This window comes from Panthera uncia (assembly GCF_023721935.1).
Source record: "Panthera uncia isolate 11264 chromosome B2 unlocalized genomic scaffold, Puncia_PCG_1.0 HiC_scaffold_24, whole genome shotgun sequence".
Lineage (NCBI taxonomy): Eukaryota > Metazoa > Chordata > Mammalia > Carnivora > Felidae > Panthera > Panthera uncia.
Window position 1 is genome coordinate 52,084,442 of NW_026057580.1, and position 16,010 is coordinate 52,100,451.

Genomic DNA, 16,010 nt, shown 5'->3' on the forward strand with positions numbered 1-16,010 from the left:
TAGTTAGTTAGTTAGTTACTTAGTTAATGTGGTTATTGAGGCTGTAAATTCCCAAGATCTGCCAAGTGACTTGGAAAGCTGGATACTCAGGAAAGTCAATGGTGGTTTTAGTTCAAAAGCCAGTAGGGTCGAGAACCAGGAAGAGCTGATATTTCAATTCAAATCTGCAGATAGACAAAAGCTGATGTCCCAGTTTAAAGGCCATCAGGCAGGAATAATTCTCTCTTACTCACGGAAAGGTCAGCTTTTTTATTCTATTCTGGGCTTAAACTGATAGATGAAGTTCAGCCACATTAGGGATGGCAATATGCTATACTCAGTCTACTGATTTAAATGTTAGTTTCATCCAAAACACTCTCACAAAAGCACCCAGAATAATGTTTGATCAACTATAAGCATAACTTCAGAGATATTGTGGGTTTGGAACAAAGTGAATATCACAATAAAGTGAGTCAAATAATAATATTTTTGGTTTCCCAGTGCATACAAGAATTGTGTTTACACTGTACTGTAGCCTACTAAGTGTGCAATAGCATTATATCTAAAAAAAAAAAACAATGTACACACATCAATTTAAAAATACTACTAAAAAATGCTAACCATCATCTAAGCTTTTAGTGAGCATTATGTTTTTTCCAGCGGAGCATCTTGTCTCCATATTGATGGCTGTTGAGTGATCAGGGTGCAGGCTGCTGAAGGTTGGCATGACTGTGGCAATTTCTTAAAACAGGAAAAAAATAAAGTTTGCTACATTGGCTGACTCTTCCTTTCATGAACAATTTCTGTGTAGCATTGATGCTGTTTGCTAGCATTTCACCCAGGGTAGAACCTCTTTCAAAATTGGAGTCAGTCCTCTCAAACCCTGCCACTGCTCTATCAACTAAGGTTATATAATTTTCTAGATCTATGTGACCTTTTCAACAATCTACACAGCATCTTCACCAGGAGTAGTTTCCGTCTCAAGAAACCAACCTCTTTGCTCATCCGTAAGGAACTCTTTCTATGTTCAAGTTTCATCGTGAGGTGGCGGCAACTCAATCACATCTCCAGGCTTCCCTTCTAATTCAACTTCTCTTGCTATTTCCACCACATCTGCAGCTACTTCCTCCAGTGAAGTCTTGGACCTCTCCATGTCATCCATGAGGGTTGGAATCAACTTCTTCCAAACTTTTGTTAATGTTGATATTTTGACCTCTCCCTATGAATCAGAAATGTTCTTAATGGATCTAGAATGGTGAATCATTTCCAGATGGTTTTCAATTTACTTTGCCCAGATTCATCGGAGGAATCACTTTGTATGAAAACTGTACCCTTATGAAATAGATTTCTTAAATAATAAGACTTGAAAGTAGAAATTACTCTTTGATCCATGGACTACAGGATAGATTTTGTGTTAGCAGGCATGAAAGTAACATGAATCTCATTGTACATCTCCATCAAAGCTCTTGGGTGATCAGGTGCATTGTCAATGAGCAGTTATATTTTAAAAGGAATCTTTTTCTGAGCAGTAAGTCTCCACAGTGGGCTTAAAATATTCAGAAAACCATGTTGTAAACAGATGTGCTGTCATCCAGGCTTTATCATTCCATTTACAGTACATAGGAAGAATAGATTTAGCATCATTCTTAAAAGCCCTAGGATTTTCAGAGTGGAAAGTGAGCACTGGTTTCAAGAAAGTCACCAGTTGCATTAGTCCCAAACAAAAGAGTCAGCCTGTCCTTTGAAGCTTTGAAGCTGGGCATTGACTCCTCCTCTCTAACTGTGAAAGTCCTAGCTGGCATCCCCTTCCAATGGAAGGTCGTTCCTTTTACATTGAAAATCTGTTGTTTAGCGTAGCCATCTTCAGGGGTTATCTTGGCTGGATTTTCTGGAGAACTCGCTGCAGCTTCCACATTGGCGCTTGCTGCTTCACCTTGCACTCTTGTATTATGGAGTTGGCTTGCTTTCTTAAACCTCATGAACCAATCTCTGCTAGCTTCTTCAGACCTTTCTTCAGCAACTTCCTCACCTCTCTCAGCCTTCACAGAACTGAAGAGAATTTGGGCCTTGCTCTGGATTAGCTTTTGGCTGAAGGGAATGTTGTGACTGGTTTGCTCTTTTATTCGGACCAATAAACTTTCTCCATATCAGCAATCAGGCTGTTTCACTTTCTTCTCATTCATGTGTTCACTGCAGTAACACTTTTAATTTCCTTCAAGAACTTTTCCTTTGCATTCACAGCTTGGCTCTCCAGTACAGGAGGCCTATCTCAGTTTTTAACATGCCTTCCTCACTAAGCTTAATTATTTCCATCTTTAATTTAAAGTGAGAGACAGGAAACCCGCTTCGTTTTACTGTAACTGTTGCAGGCCATCACAGGATTATTAATTGGCCTAATTTCAATATTGTTGTGTCTCAGGGAATAGGGAGGCCTGAGGAGCAGGCGAGATATGAGGGAATGGCTGGTCGGTGGAGGAGTCAGAACACACACAGCATTTATTGATTAAGTTCACTGTCTTCTTCGGGTGCAGTTTGCAGCATCTCAAAGCAATTACAATAGCAACACCAAAGATCAAGGGTCACGGATCACCATAATAAATGCATAATAATGAAAAAGTTAGAAATATTGCAAGAATAATCAAAACATGACACAGGGACACAAAGTGAGCAAATGCTGTTAGAAATTTGGCACTGATAGACTTTTCTCAATTCAGGGTTATCACAAACCTTCAATTTGTAAGAGCTCAGTGTCAATAAGCACAATAAAGCAATAAAGTAAAGTATGCCTGTGGTCCAGCCCATCATGCTGCCTTTGTGATGGAACTGTGCTGCTCCCTTTCCTCATGAAAACAAAATTCCAGGCACTCAAATAACTATGTAAATAGGAAAAATTTTGAACTCAAATCGGAGGATCAGGATTTTAGTACTATTGTGCCATTGACTACCTCTGTAACATAAAGAGAACTCATCATTAGACCACACCCACAGCTTTTATGTTTATTTGAGTGATAGAACACTTGAAACCGTGCTGTGGTCTTAGGAAAATCATGCTTTGTAAAAGTATTAAATTTAATTCCGCTAAATAGGAGCTCTTTTTTTTCCAACAGACAACATGACTCTAGTATAGGTTGGCAAGTCTGTCACTGCCACAAGCAAGCAAACCCCAAAATAATCACAATATTGAAATACATATTCATTCTGGTAGAGTTGTGTTATTGTATTTTGCTGCTTGATAATTTACTGTTTACTAACTTACTAAAAGACATTACTAAAAAACACATGATAGATATGTCAGACAGGTACTGAGTGTTTAAGAAAATAAACATGGGAGAAAAGATAAAATCGAGGCTATTTATTTATTAGCTCTTTTCCCCTTACATATTTGGAAAAGACTATTATTTGAAGTGAGAATATCTACCTCAGCCCAGCTCATAGACCATTTGGAACTTAAATTGAAAACAATAGAAAAGATGATTTGTGAGTTATAGTCTAGTCCTCTCTCTTTTTTTAATGTTTATTTATTTTTGCGAGAGAGAGAAAGAGAGCATGCGTGCATGAGCGGGGGAGGGGCAGAGAGAGAGAGGGAGACACAGAAACTGAGGCAGACTCCAGGCTCTAAGCTGTGAGCACAAAACGTTGAGGTCCAACTTTTACAGTTAAATGAATTAATTAAAATGATCTTTACCCCAAACTTCCGTCAATTCGTCCATTAATTCAAAGTATGTATATTGTCAGAAAGGTTTCAAATACAAGGCACCGATAAAAATGCAATAAGTGTATTTAGTTCGTTTATTTTCTCTCTGGTGTACATTCAAGGAGTAGATTTGGTCATTCTGAGGTGAAAAAATATCATCATGCTGGTAAGTACTTTCAGCTTTTCTATCAGCATCACAGGCTACAACCACTTAAAGCTGAGGAGTAATCCTTATGTCTATTGGACTTCCAATTATACCCAGTCCTATCCCATTATGTACAGCTACTTATATGTGCCTAATCCCCATGACATTGTCCTTGGCCCATGAGCATTCAGCAAGCACCATGAGGCTTCTCAGAATACTCTTTCCACTTATTCTCAGAGTGCTTGGAACACGTGAATTCTTTACAGCCTACTCATGGGTTTCCAGCACTGACACAGATCTTTTTGCAGCCTCTGTTCTTCCTATGAAAAATATTTGCCTGCATCGAGCTCTCTTCATGATCTGTGATCCATCACACCCATCACTTGGACCGTCCTTCCTCCTCCTACCTTTCATTTTGCCACTCAAGGATAGACAACGTCTACTTTTAGCTGGATTGTTTGATTTTGTTTTGCTTTGCACAAATGTCTCTCTTTAAGGAAAAAATTACTTAGGAGTTTCTTTGGAAAGCAGCATTTAAATGAATAGTATAGCTCAGAATTAAAATACACAAATCAGGGTCCAGCTGGTACAAATAACAAGTTCCTGATGGAGAAATAAATGTGGAAAGCTGTGCACTCAGTTCTCTCCTACTGGTGAACTAAATTAACGGTGCTCAGGTTTGCTGGCCCTTTTCATTCCTAAATCATTCTTTAAGAAACCCACAAATGGAGTTATAGCATCTTCACAGAAGTCCAGCGGAGCCAGCATGCTGTCTGAAGTAATGTTCTCACCTCTAGAGAAGGAGTGGGCTTTTTGAAATTAGCAAGGTTGGCTTTGATATATTCTCCTGCCTGCCATAAAAGACTCCACTTCATCTGGCTTGTGTTCTTCCTGCCTGCCTCTGATTGATTTCATGTAATCCTGATGTGCTCTTTGTCATTGCCTTTCATGAAGCCAATTTCCTTCAGGTGGTAGTTCATTGCTTTATCATAATACAATGATATCTTGTGGTATCTTTTTTTTCTCCAGTCAAGCTGAGGCATTATCTGCAGAGATAAAAATATATATATATATATATATATATATATATATATATATTTTTCCCCCTAGATAACATTTTAGATATGTCACCTCATTAAACCTCTCTAAGCTCTTTTGATAGGTTGGAAATGTTACCTTGTCCATTTGAAAAATTGAGAGATTGAGACTTTATAAGTTGTACAATTTGCCTTTAAATTGAAGAAAAAGTGTCAGGGATTGAAATAGTATTCTGGAATCAAATTCCAACTTTATTTCCCTTTTCCATTTGGTCAAGGCCAGAAAATTTGTTCAGGAAATTAGTCATTGCTCTATGACAGAAGACACTGGATATGTACTAGTGTTCCTACTTATTCATTAAGTCAGCAAAATTTTCTAAATTCTGCCAACCTATATAGATTGCTTCTGACCCATCATGACTCCAAGATATAATTTTTCATAATAGCTTATTTAGTACTCTTGCTTACTGAAAACACAGAGAGCAGCCCATACCTGACATATATGTATACACAAATTTGCTATATAATTCACATGATTATCTTACACTTGTGAAATGAGCATAAACAGTCATATAATATTAATACATATGTCTTAGGCAGAAATTCTCCTAGTAGTATGGTAGATAACTTGAAATTCTGTCTCACCCCAAATTTTCAACACATGAACGAAATATAAATACTAGTTTTATAAGATGTGTAACTGGTATATGCTACACCAACCCAGTCACTATGGGGACAACTGGTTCACTGTGAGATCTGTTACCTTCAGTTTTCCTATTAAAGCTATACAACTTATTTTTTTTCTCTTTGTTCTACTGAGTGAAGGCTAGTAGAAAAGCAATACTCTCCATCAAAAGCAAACTACTTATTCTGTTAGCTAGAATTTATAGAACCTAAATGGCTTTATTATACTATCTCATTGAGTCTTTCTCCTAGAGCTCTAATATTCATAACTATGGTATTCTATGAATTCATTTATCAACACATATTTAGAAGCAAAGTTTATGTAATTTGGTGTATAATCTTAACAATTGGTCACATCAACAGCAACCAAGAAAAAATATAAGCTTATATTTTTGGTGTACTCATTTCCATTTTAAAAATAAAAAAAATTCCTTAATTATTATATATATATATATATATATATATATATATAACCCTAATACTAATGACTCTGTTATGAGTCACCCAAACAAATCTTCAACTTCATGGAAAAATTTTGATTTGCCTCCGAAATGTTAGTTATTGATAAATGCAAAGATAATACAAATGAATATTGTTACTTCTCTCTTTCATGTGTTGTTTGGTTGGTTATATGTTTTCTATTGGATTTGATCTATTTTATTATTTTTTAAATGCCAGCTTTTTTTTAAGTTTAAGTTTATTTATTTATTTATTTATTTATAGAACAAGAGAGAGCACAAGTGCACACGTGCCTGTGCACAAGCGTGTGAAGGGCAGAGAGAGAGAGGGAGAAAGAGTGGGAGAGAGAGAGAATTCCAAGAAGCTCCACACTGTCAGCGTGGAGCCTGATGTGGGGCTCAAACCCACAAATTGTGAGATCATGACCTGAGCCAAAATGAAAAACCAGACGTTTAATCCACTGAGCTAACCCAGACACCTCAATTTTATTATTTCTTATAATTATGAATACACTTACACATTACCAAAGGTCATTTAACCAATCAGTCAGTGTAACATCACCTGATAGAGTCATATATTTGGATACACTGGATGTTTTTTAAAGATGAATTTTGAGGGCTAATAGTATGCATTTATTATTATTATGAAATATCAAAACAGTGCTACTAGAAAGTGAAGGACTTTGTTATTTCATATTTTAATTTATTAAGTTTATTGCCTATTATTAGAATATCTATTTTAAGAGAAGTTGAAAATGTACTAATTTCCATTTTTTTTAATTACAAGAATAAATAAAATTCTAATTTAGACTATGAGAGGGTATTTTTATTTGTTTTTTAATTTTTTATTAAAAAAATTTTTTTTACTGTTTATTTTTTATTTTTTGAGACAGAGACAGAGTATGAACAGGGGAGGGGCAGAGAGAGAGAGGGAGACACAGAATCTGAAAGAGGCTCCAGGCTCTGAGCTGCCACACAGAGCCCGACGTGGAGATCGAACCCACGAACCATGAGCTCATGACCCCAGCCGAAGTCAGACGCTTAACCGACTGAGCCACCCAGGCACCCCTGGTTTTTAATTTTTTTAATATTTATTTATTTTTGAGAGAGAAAGAGATAGAGACAGAGAGACAGAGAGACAGAGTGCCAGCAGGGAAGAGGAAGAGAGAGGCAGACACAGAATCTGAAGAAGGCTCCAGGCTCTGAGCTGTCAGCACGGAGCCCAACGCAGGGCTCGAACCTACGAACCATGAGATCATGACCTGAGCTGAAGTCAGATGCTTAACCAACTGAGCCACCTAGGCGCCCTGAGAGGATATTTTTTAAAGAAAATTTGGTGGAGGGAGGGAATCATGAATGCAAAGAGGGTAGAATAAATGGGGAGAGAAGAAGAAAAGGGAGGTAGGTTGAGAGAAAGCTCATCCAAAGGAAGTTCCTTTTGCTAGGTAGAAGGAAATAATTTATAAGATGAAGTAGCAAAGGCCTAAGACTGTGTCAGCCAGAAATGGGTGTGCATTCATTCTCTTGAATGAGAAAAGACTGTCAAAGATCATTTAAGAATTAGAAAAGAGGGGCACCTGGGTGGCTCAGTCCGTTGAGCGTCCGACTTCGGCTCAGGTCACGATCTCATGGTCTGTGAGTTCAAGCCCCGCGTCGGGCTCTGGGCTGACTGCTCAGAGCCTGGAGCCTGCTTCCGATTCTGTGTCTCCCTCTCTCTCTGACCCTCCCCCGTTCATGCTCTGTCTCTCTCTGTCTCAAAAATAAATAAATTTAAAAAAAAATTAAAAAAAAAAGAATTAGAAAAGAAGGATGAATTAATATTAACAATGTAGAGAAAAACTTTTATTTCCCTTATTTGGGTCGGACTGAAGGAGACAGAACCGAGGTAGGAAGGATGGCAGAGAGAGAGAGAGAGTTCCAAAAGGTCAGATAGAAAATGTGTGGCATTTTTACTGTGTATTAATAATAACAAATATGACCTAGATTCTCTGTGGTATGATTTTATAATAAGATAGGGGTGAAGTATATATTAGTAACTCCAGGGGATGAAATAGCAAAGGTTATAATAAAAAGAAATATTGGTAGACCAAAAATGAAGAAATTCCTCCTTTTGTTTTGCTTTGCTTGTTTGGAAAAGGTATTATTGAATAGCTGCTAATTAGCCTCAGACGCTGATATCCATCTGCAAACACTCTCTCAACTATTCCACTAGGATGTAGACCCAGAGATGAAGTAGAAGAGAGAACAGACACGAACTATTCCAGAAAGATAAATCTTTTCCAGTCCTTCCAGCCAAAATATCTATAAATTTGAAAGCATCAGGATTGATTGCCCTTGATCTTCAGCCACTCGCCAACATAAAGGATATCACATTGAATTTCAAAGCCTCTCAAAGCTTGTGGAGCCACAGTATTCTCCTTCCCACCCTTTCAAGGACTTGTATTTACAAGAGTCTATTATCAAAGGAAAACATGCCCTCAGACAAGTGCAGGGAAAAGGCACCCAAGTGACCAGGCAATTCCCCATCTTTCTCTTTGAGCCTGAGATGTTAGCTCAGAGCTTGAGGAAACCTCTGAGCTTTCTGGGAACGTAGCCTCTCTGGGTAATTCATTTGTTTTCTGCGCTAGCCTAAGCAGACCTACCTCTAGCAACTTAACCCACTAAAAACAAAACGAACAAACAAGCAAACGAAAAAAAAAAAATTAAAAAAAAGAAGACAAACACAATCTGTACCTAGTTTTTATGTGTAAATATTTTCACCTAAATCCTAAAACTTGATTCTAAACTGCTCACCATTTTCCTGCATGCTTGGTTAAGATGGAGGTCAGGCGCTGTTTAATTTTGATTGGCAAGGCTTGCATCCATTTTTGCTGCTTGAGGATAGATTAGATGACCAGGAACAAGATGAAGAGAATCATATGGGGCCAGTCCTTTAGTGTGTCGGTGGCAGAGAAAGGCCGCAAAGAACCTGATTGCTCATGCCTGATTACTCAACTGTTTTAATCTCCTTAGATTTCTAAATTATGCCACTCACTTCCTAAAAAATTGAGATCTGTAATTTATAATTTAGCAGAAAAGTACTGTTTTGTCTTAATTGTTTTTAAATTATTCCAAAATCCCCTCTGGTTATTAAACTGTATGCCTCTGAATTTCTTTCCAGCTTCAAGATATGTAAACTAATTCTAGTATGTTGGAATTGGGCAGCTATGATCATATTTAGCTTGTTCTAGGTATTTTTTATAGTGTATTTTCATCATGGAAGGTATCTTCTAGGCTTTGTCATCTATCTTTCCATAATTGTCTTCTCCACCCATCCTTTATTTAACACAGTGGTTTGCTTTAACACAATGTTACTTTATCAGTTTCATTATAATATTCTCAAGGAAAAATTAGCAAACCTGTACATGGAATTTCTTATGTTAAAACATCAGTTTCGTATATAAAGACAGAATAGTGTGGTCTGCTGAATCGCTACTAAACATTTGAAAAATTCTTATATCCGGCGGAAAAAGAAATGACACAGTGCATGAGCCATTCTATAATTAATTACTACCTGGTGAGATACCAACCAAAAGACCAATTATATTTCTACGTTAGCAGTTTTCTAAGTTCTAGCTTATAAATGTACCATTTTGGTCATCATAATTTCTATTTTGAAATATGGTATGTAATCTATCTATGTTAATTGTAACACCTTTAACTTCAAACAACATATGAAAATAAGAAAGTCTCTTTTTCTCTGTAATAGTATTGATGTTTTTTCCTGAGGTAAATAAGAGACTTTCTAAAAAAAAAAAAAACCTGTATTTTAAAGGGAAAGAGAGTAAGGTTTATAGACCTGCAATAAATTGATCTCTGAAGAGAGACACATGCTCTTTAAATACTTTTCTACCATAAAAACAATTCCCCATAAGAAAAATTCTGTAATTTTTTTTTTCGCAAAAAGAACTATTGTCTCTGCTCTTCATATTAAGAACACAATCCATTATTTTTATCTTACAACCTTCTTTACATCTCAGGTAGATGCAGACTGATTTCATAAGCCATCATTTGAGTGTGGGCATTATAATCTTCAGTACTCCGATTTTATCCATGAAGAGTATGAAAAACCTGTGGGAAGGCTTTAAAATACTTTTTCTCCTTAAAAAAAATCTCTTGGAGTTCACAACTCAGCAAGAGCTTAATTAAAACCAATAGGGAAAAATTTTTTAAATGTTTAATGCAAACTACTAGTTTTGTTTTTCTAAAACTTCTATTTCTTCACACCCTCCTTTTCTTCAGGAAGCATCTCTTAAGAGTGTACTATATGTGTGGCCCAATATTAGGCAGTAAGTTGTGTTATTAAGCAAGCAAAGCTATGAATCTAAAAGTGATACTAAAACCAGGCAAAAGTGACCTGCTTTCTCAAGGCAAGTCCATACCAAGGGGCCCCAGGGCTGCAGTGCTCTTGAGCTGGCAAACTTGAAGCCACGTGATTACTGTGGCTGTAACAGTTATTCCTTACAAGCTATAAGTTTCCTTTCTCACATCTCCACATGGTTCTTCATCTGCAATAAAGCACTTATTTTATTACATCCATATTTGTCTCAAAAAAAAAAAAACCAGATGTTTTCAATACCATTATTGGATAAATTTTGGCTAAATGAAGCCAAAACAAATCCTGCCATTGATCTCTTGTGAACTTCTGGGCCAAGGTCACAGTGCTCTGGGGTTTATCTTCCTGGTACAAGGGTATGAGCTCATCTTTCAGAGTGTGTTAACTTCCTTTAGGGGTGCAGAACACCATATGGCACACAGAGAAAGTGCTGAAGGAGTGACACATAGTGAATCTGTGTTTCTAAACCTTGTCACTTGGGAAGACTCAAAAACAGATTCCTAAGTCTCTCCCAAATGGCCACATCATAATCTCCTGGGATGTGTCCACAAATCAGAATTTTTTTCAAACTCCCCAGCTGACTAGATTGATCAGGCATGCTTGCAAAATACTGCAGTACAAGCAAACGAGAGAAGTTGTCTTAAATACTTTCTGGGGAAAGCATACTTTATAAATAAAAGTGTTAAAATTTGTTAGAACTGACACACCTCGGATTGGAGAGATAAGTTTAGGCTTTAATGACCCCAGTAGGATTTTAGCAGCTTGAAACTGAGGTAAAGTCTATACTGAAGTTTCCCATGAAATAGATTAGTAACAATCATTACACGTTCACAGAACTGAGATACACTGCCGTCCTCTTCCCATGTCCACTAAAGAGGGAGGGGTATTGGGGCGCCTGGGTGGCTCAATCAGTTGAGTGTCTGACTTCGGCTCAGGTCATGATCTCATGGTTCATGGGTTTCCAGCCTCGCCCTCATGTCAGGCTCTGTGCTGACAGCTCAGAGCCTAGAGCCTGCTTCAGATTCTGTCTCCCTCTCTCTCTGCCCCTCCCCCACTTGTGCTCTGTCTCTCTATCTCTCTCAAAAATAAATAAACATTATTTTTTTAAAAAAGAGGGAGGGGTATAGGGTTGTGAGGGTTCCACAATTTAATGTTTGTCCCCCACAACTGAAAAGAAAAGGTGACTAATTCAAATCTGATGAAAACCCAAAACACATCTCATCTGATGCTGTGGGCTAGGTGACAAAAGTCATCTCTGGTAAATATTGTGTTATTTTATTGTGGTAAAACTTAAAAATGATTTATAGTTCAGAAAATGATTTTGCAAGATACATGGATAGAACCCCATATCTCACACCCAAATCCTGCCAGAAAGAATGTTTATCTTGCTTAGTATAGTTATGGCATATGTCCTTTAATGAAAATCATTTGGTCCCTTCTAGACAGAAAACTAAAAGAGGGGCTCCTGGGTGACTCAGTTGGTTGAAAAACTGACTCTTAATTTCTGCTCAGGTCATGATCTCAAAGTCTGTGAGACTGAGCCCTCAGCGTGGAGCCTGCTTGGGATTATCTCTCTCCCTTTCTCTCTGCCCCACCTCCTCTCTCTCTCTCTCTCTCTCTCTCTTTCAAAATAAATAAACATTAAAAAAAATGTAAAACAAAAGTCCCAGTCTACTCTCTAGATAGAAAACTCAAAAAGTTTGTTGACATCACTATAGTTTGCTTATAAAATATGTACTTCCTAAACAAATTCCTTAGAGATGGAAAGTATCAATTTTAATAATTCCTTCTTTGAAAAAAGTTAATAATTGCTGAGACACAATACTTTCAGCTTTAGAACCATGTTCTATCATAGTTGGTTATACCCAAATGCATCAGATAAAATTATTCTTTTTCTTATATGTTTTGAAAAGTATTTATGACTTTCTATATGCACTTTGTATTTCCCACTGTACAAGATTTTATAGTTTAATAACTTGGTTCCTATTTCTACTATCAGAGACTATACTTTTTTATCCTTTCACCTTTTTATTATTTTCCTAGGACTATATTAAATCTGCCAGTCTTCAATTCAGGAACTATTTATTGAGGTTGTATTAAGTATCACAACACTGTACTAAGGCCTTGGGACACCGTGACGGGTAAAACCAACCTTTAAAGTACTATCTTGATGATGCTTCAAACTGAGAAAAAATATTCCATGTTCAAAAGCTTTTGGCTTAATACACCTGAAAAACCTCATCATTATAGGAGCTTAGCATTAAAAAGAACTCTTAAGATCAAACACATGAAACCCACATTCACTCTGGACCATTTGTCCAACCCAGGCTTGAAGATTTCCTTCAATAGGGACTCCTTATTTTAGAAAACCTCAGCTGTTACGAAATGACTTTTAATTCTGAGCTATAATTGATTTCCTTAATATGCTGACCATCGATAATAGTTGTTCTTTTCAAGTAGCATGGAACAAGATCATCTGTCTTCAGTAACATTTATGACTTCACAAGCATGTTCCAAAGCACTTCCTTTTATCACTTACTGTATTTAACTATTATTATTATTATTATTATTATTATATTTTGCTTCTTTCTGTCACTTTCTTCTACTTATTTTGAGAGTTACTGATTATTATACTGTTTTTCTCCTTCATTTCCTGTTTTCTAACATCTGTTGGAATGAATAATTATATTTTTATTAGTCATTTTCCCCTTTACTGGTTTGAAACTTGTATCTTTCAATTTTATCCTTTTTTTTTAATTTTTAAAAAGTTTATTTGCTGATTTTGAGAGTGAGAGAAAGACAGAGAGAGAATCCCAAACAGGTTCCGTATTGTCAGCACAGAGCTCAACATGGGGCTTGATCCCATGAGCCATGAGATCATGACCTAAGGCAAAATTAAGAGTTGGTTGCTTAACTGAGTCAACCAGGTGTCCCTCAATTTTATCCTTTTAGTGGTTATATCTCTGTCATGTGTGAGCTACATAAGAGAGGTAGAATACACTACTTCAAAAATCCGTGATCCACCCTGCATTTCCAGTAGCATTTTTCTTCTACCTTATTTTAAAATGCCTGCTTTAAACTAAAAAGCAAAGAAAGCAACAAAGTGAAAAGGCAACCTGATGAATGGGAGAAAATATTTGCTAACCATGTATCTGAAAAGGAGTTAATATTCAAAATATATAAGGAGATTTTACAATTCAATAGTAAAAAAAATTAAAAAGTAATGAGTAGATAAATGGGCAAAGAACTTGAATAGATAATTCTCCAAAGAAGACGTATATGAGATGTTACATCACACCTTTAGGGTGGCAATTATCAAAAACCAAAAGGTCCGTGTTGGTGACGATGTAAGAGATTGGAACCCTTGTGCACTGTTGGTATGTATAATCTGTGACACATGGATAAACCTGGGGAACATTATACTAAGTGATAAGCCAGTCACTGTAGGACAAATACCACATGATACCACTTACATAAAGTATATAAAATAGTCAAACTCATAAAAAGGAGAGCAAAATGGTAGTTGCCAGAACCAGGGGAAAGAGGGCAATAGGGAATTGTCGTTCCAAATGTGTGAAATTTCAGCTTGTGTAAGGTAAATATATTCTAAAGATCTTCTGTATAACATTGTGCCCATAGTTAATATAATTTTCTGCACTTCAAAATTTTAGAGGGATGATATTATGTTAAGTGTTCTTACCATCATATATATATATATATGTATATATTACATATATATACATATATATTTATATATATATATATATAATTTTTTTTGAGAGAGAGGGGGGGTGCATGTGTGACAGCATGACTGGGCACATGAGCAAGGGAGGAGCAGAGGGAGAGGGAGAAAGAATGTTAAGCAGGCTGTACCCCGGGCTTGATCTCAAGATCGTTGATCATGGCCTAAGCCAAAATCAAGAGAAGGGCACTAAACCTACTGATTCCTCCAGGTACACCATAATATATATTTTTAAGCTACAGATTATCATTTTTTAAAAAAATATTCGGTAACAGATTTCATTTAGAAATGCTTATCTTTTTCTTGTATACCATCTCATTTCTGTTTTTCTTTTTCTTTTTTTTAAATTATTTTTTACATTTATTTATTTTGGAGAGACAGAGCACAAGTGGGGAGGGGCAGAGAGAGAAGGAGATAGAATCCGAAGCAGGCTCCAGGCTCCGAGCTGTCAGCACAGAGCCTGACACGGGGCTCAAACTCATAAACCGTGAGATCATGACCTGAGCCAAAGTTGGACGCTCAACCAAGTGAGTCACCCAGGCGCCCCTCTGTTTTTATTTTTCTTTAGCAGTTCTTTCAGATAGGGTATGAGACTAGTAAAATATCAATTTTTTATGTATGAAAATGAATATTTTACCATTATTGTTAATTAATGTTTTGTCTGGGTTTAGTATTTTAGGTTGGTCTTTAATGTTTCAAAATATTAAAGGTATTTTTCATTGTCCTCTGGTATTTTTACATGGCTGAAAAGCATGCCATGTTCTACTTTTCATTTCTGTGGAGCCAATGGAACATTCCCTTTGTGGCCCCGAGGTAATTTTTTGTTTGTTTTTGGTGTTCTCCAACTTCACAACAGGTATTTGAATATTGATTGTTTCCATTTAGTCGCTCAGGACTCAGTGTTCTCCTGCAATTTTTCTTTTTAAATGTTTATTTATATGTTTTGAGAGAAAGAGAAAGAAAGGGACAGAAAGGGAGGGAGAGATAGAATCCCAAGCAGGCTCCACACTGTCAGCACAGAGCCCTATGCTGAATCTCAGAACAGTGAGATCATGACCAGAGCTGAAATCAAGTCAGTTCCTTACCTGAGCCACCTAGGTGCCCCCTTCTGTAATTTATTTTACTTTTCAATGATCACTCCTAGAAAATTCTCAGCAATTTTCTTATCAAATATTACCTTTTCTTTGTTCTTTCCTTTTATACATTCTCTTTGACCTTTGTTACATTTTCTCAGCCTTCTCTTACATTTTTCTTATATTTATGGTGCTTTATTCTGAGTGATTTTCTCAGAACTATTCTCTAGTTTTCTAGTTTCTATCTGCTCCTCAGTTGGGTATTTGTCTACTTCACCATTTTGCCTTGACTAATGTTATATTCATTGTTTTGGAAGAATATTTACAACATGCCTGTAGTATTTCTCATATTTGCAAAGAATTTTGTTCACAAAGTTTCATAATTTGCCTTTGACAATTCTTTCAGATAATTAATAAAGTTGGAAACATTTAAGAGAAGACCAGACATTGACCCAGAGATCATTAGAGGTTTTATTTATAGTCTATATATGTTAGTGAGGTTTTTGAAATAATTATGGAAGTACAGGGAATTTATTTAGGGTTAATGCTAAATGTATGTTCCCTGCTAGTCATTAACCCTCAGGCAATATCTCACTCCTAGGTCATTAATGTAATTATAAGACAAACATATAAAAACAGCATAGGTGTACTAGTATATATATTTTTGTACTTAGGTGGCATTATAATAATTGGTGTGTGTAGGGTATTTCTGGGAATTTGCGATTAACTCATCCTTTAAAAATCAGTTGATTAGATTATCTTTCATTTTCAATTCACCTTATTATAATTAACTTGTGCTTATAAGTACAGTTCGAGTAATGTG

At 36.4% G+C, this 16,010-nt stretch overlaps 1 pseudogene; it reads right to left on the reverse strand.

The window, feature by feature from the left end:
* Positions 1 to 624: 624 nt before the first annotated feature.
* On the reverse strand, positions 625 to 2,292 carry LOC125939108 (tigger transposable element-derived protein 1-like; annotated as a pseudogene).
* Between the last annotated feature and the right edge of the window lie 13,718 nt (positions 2,293 to 16,010).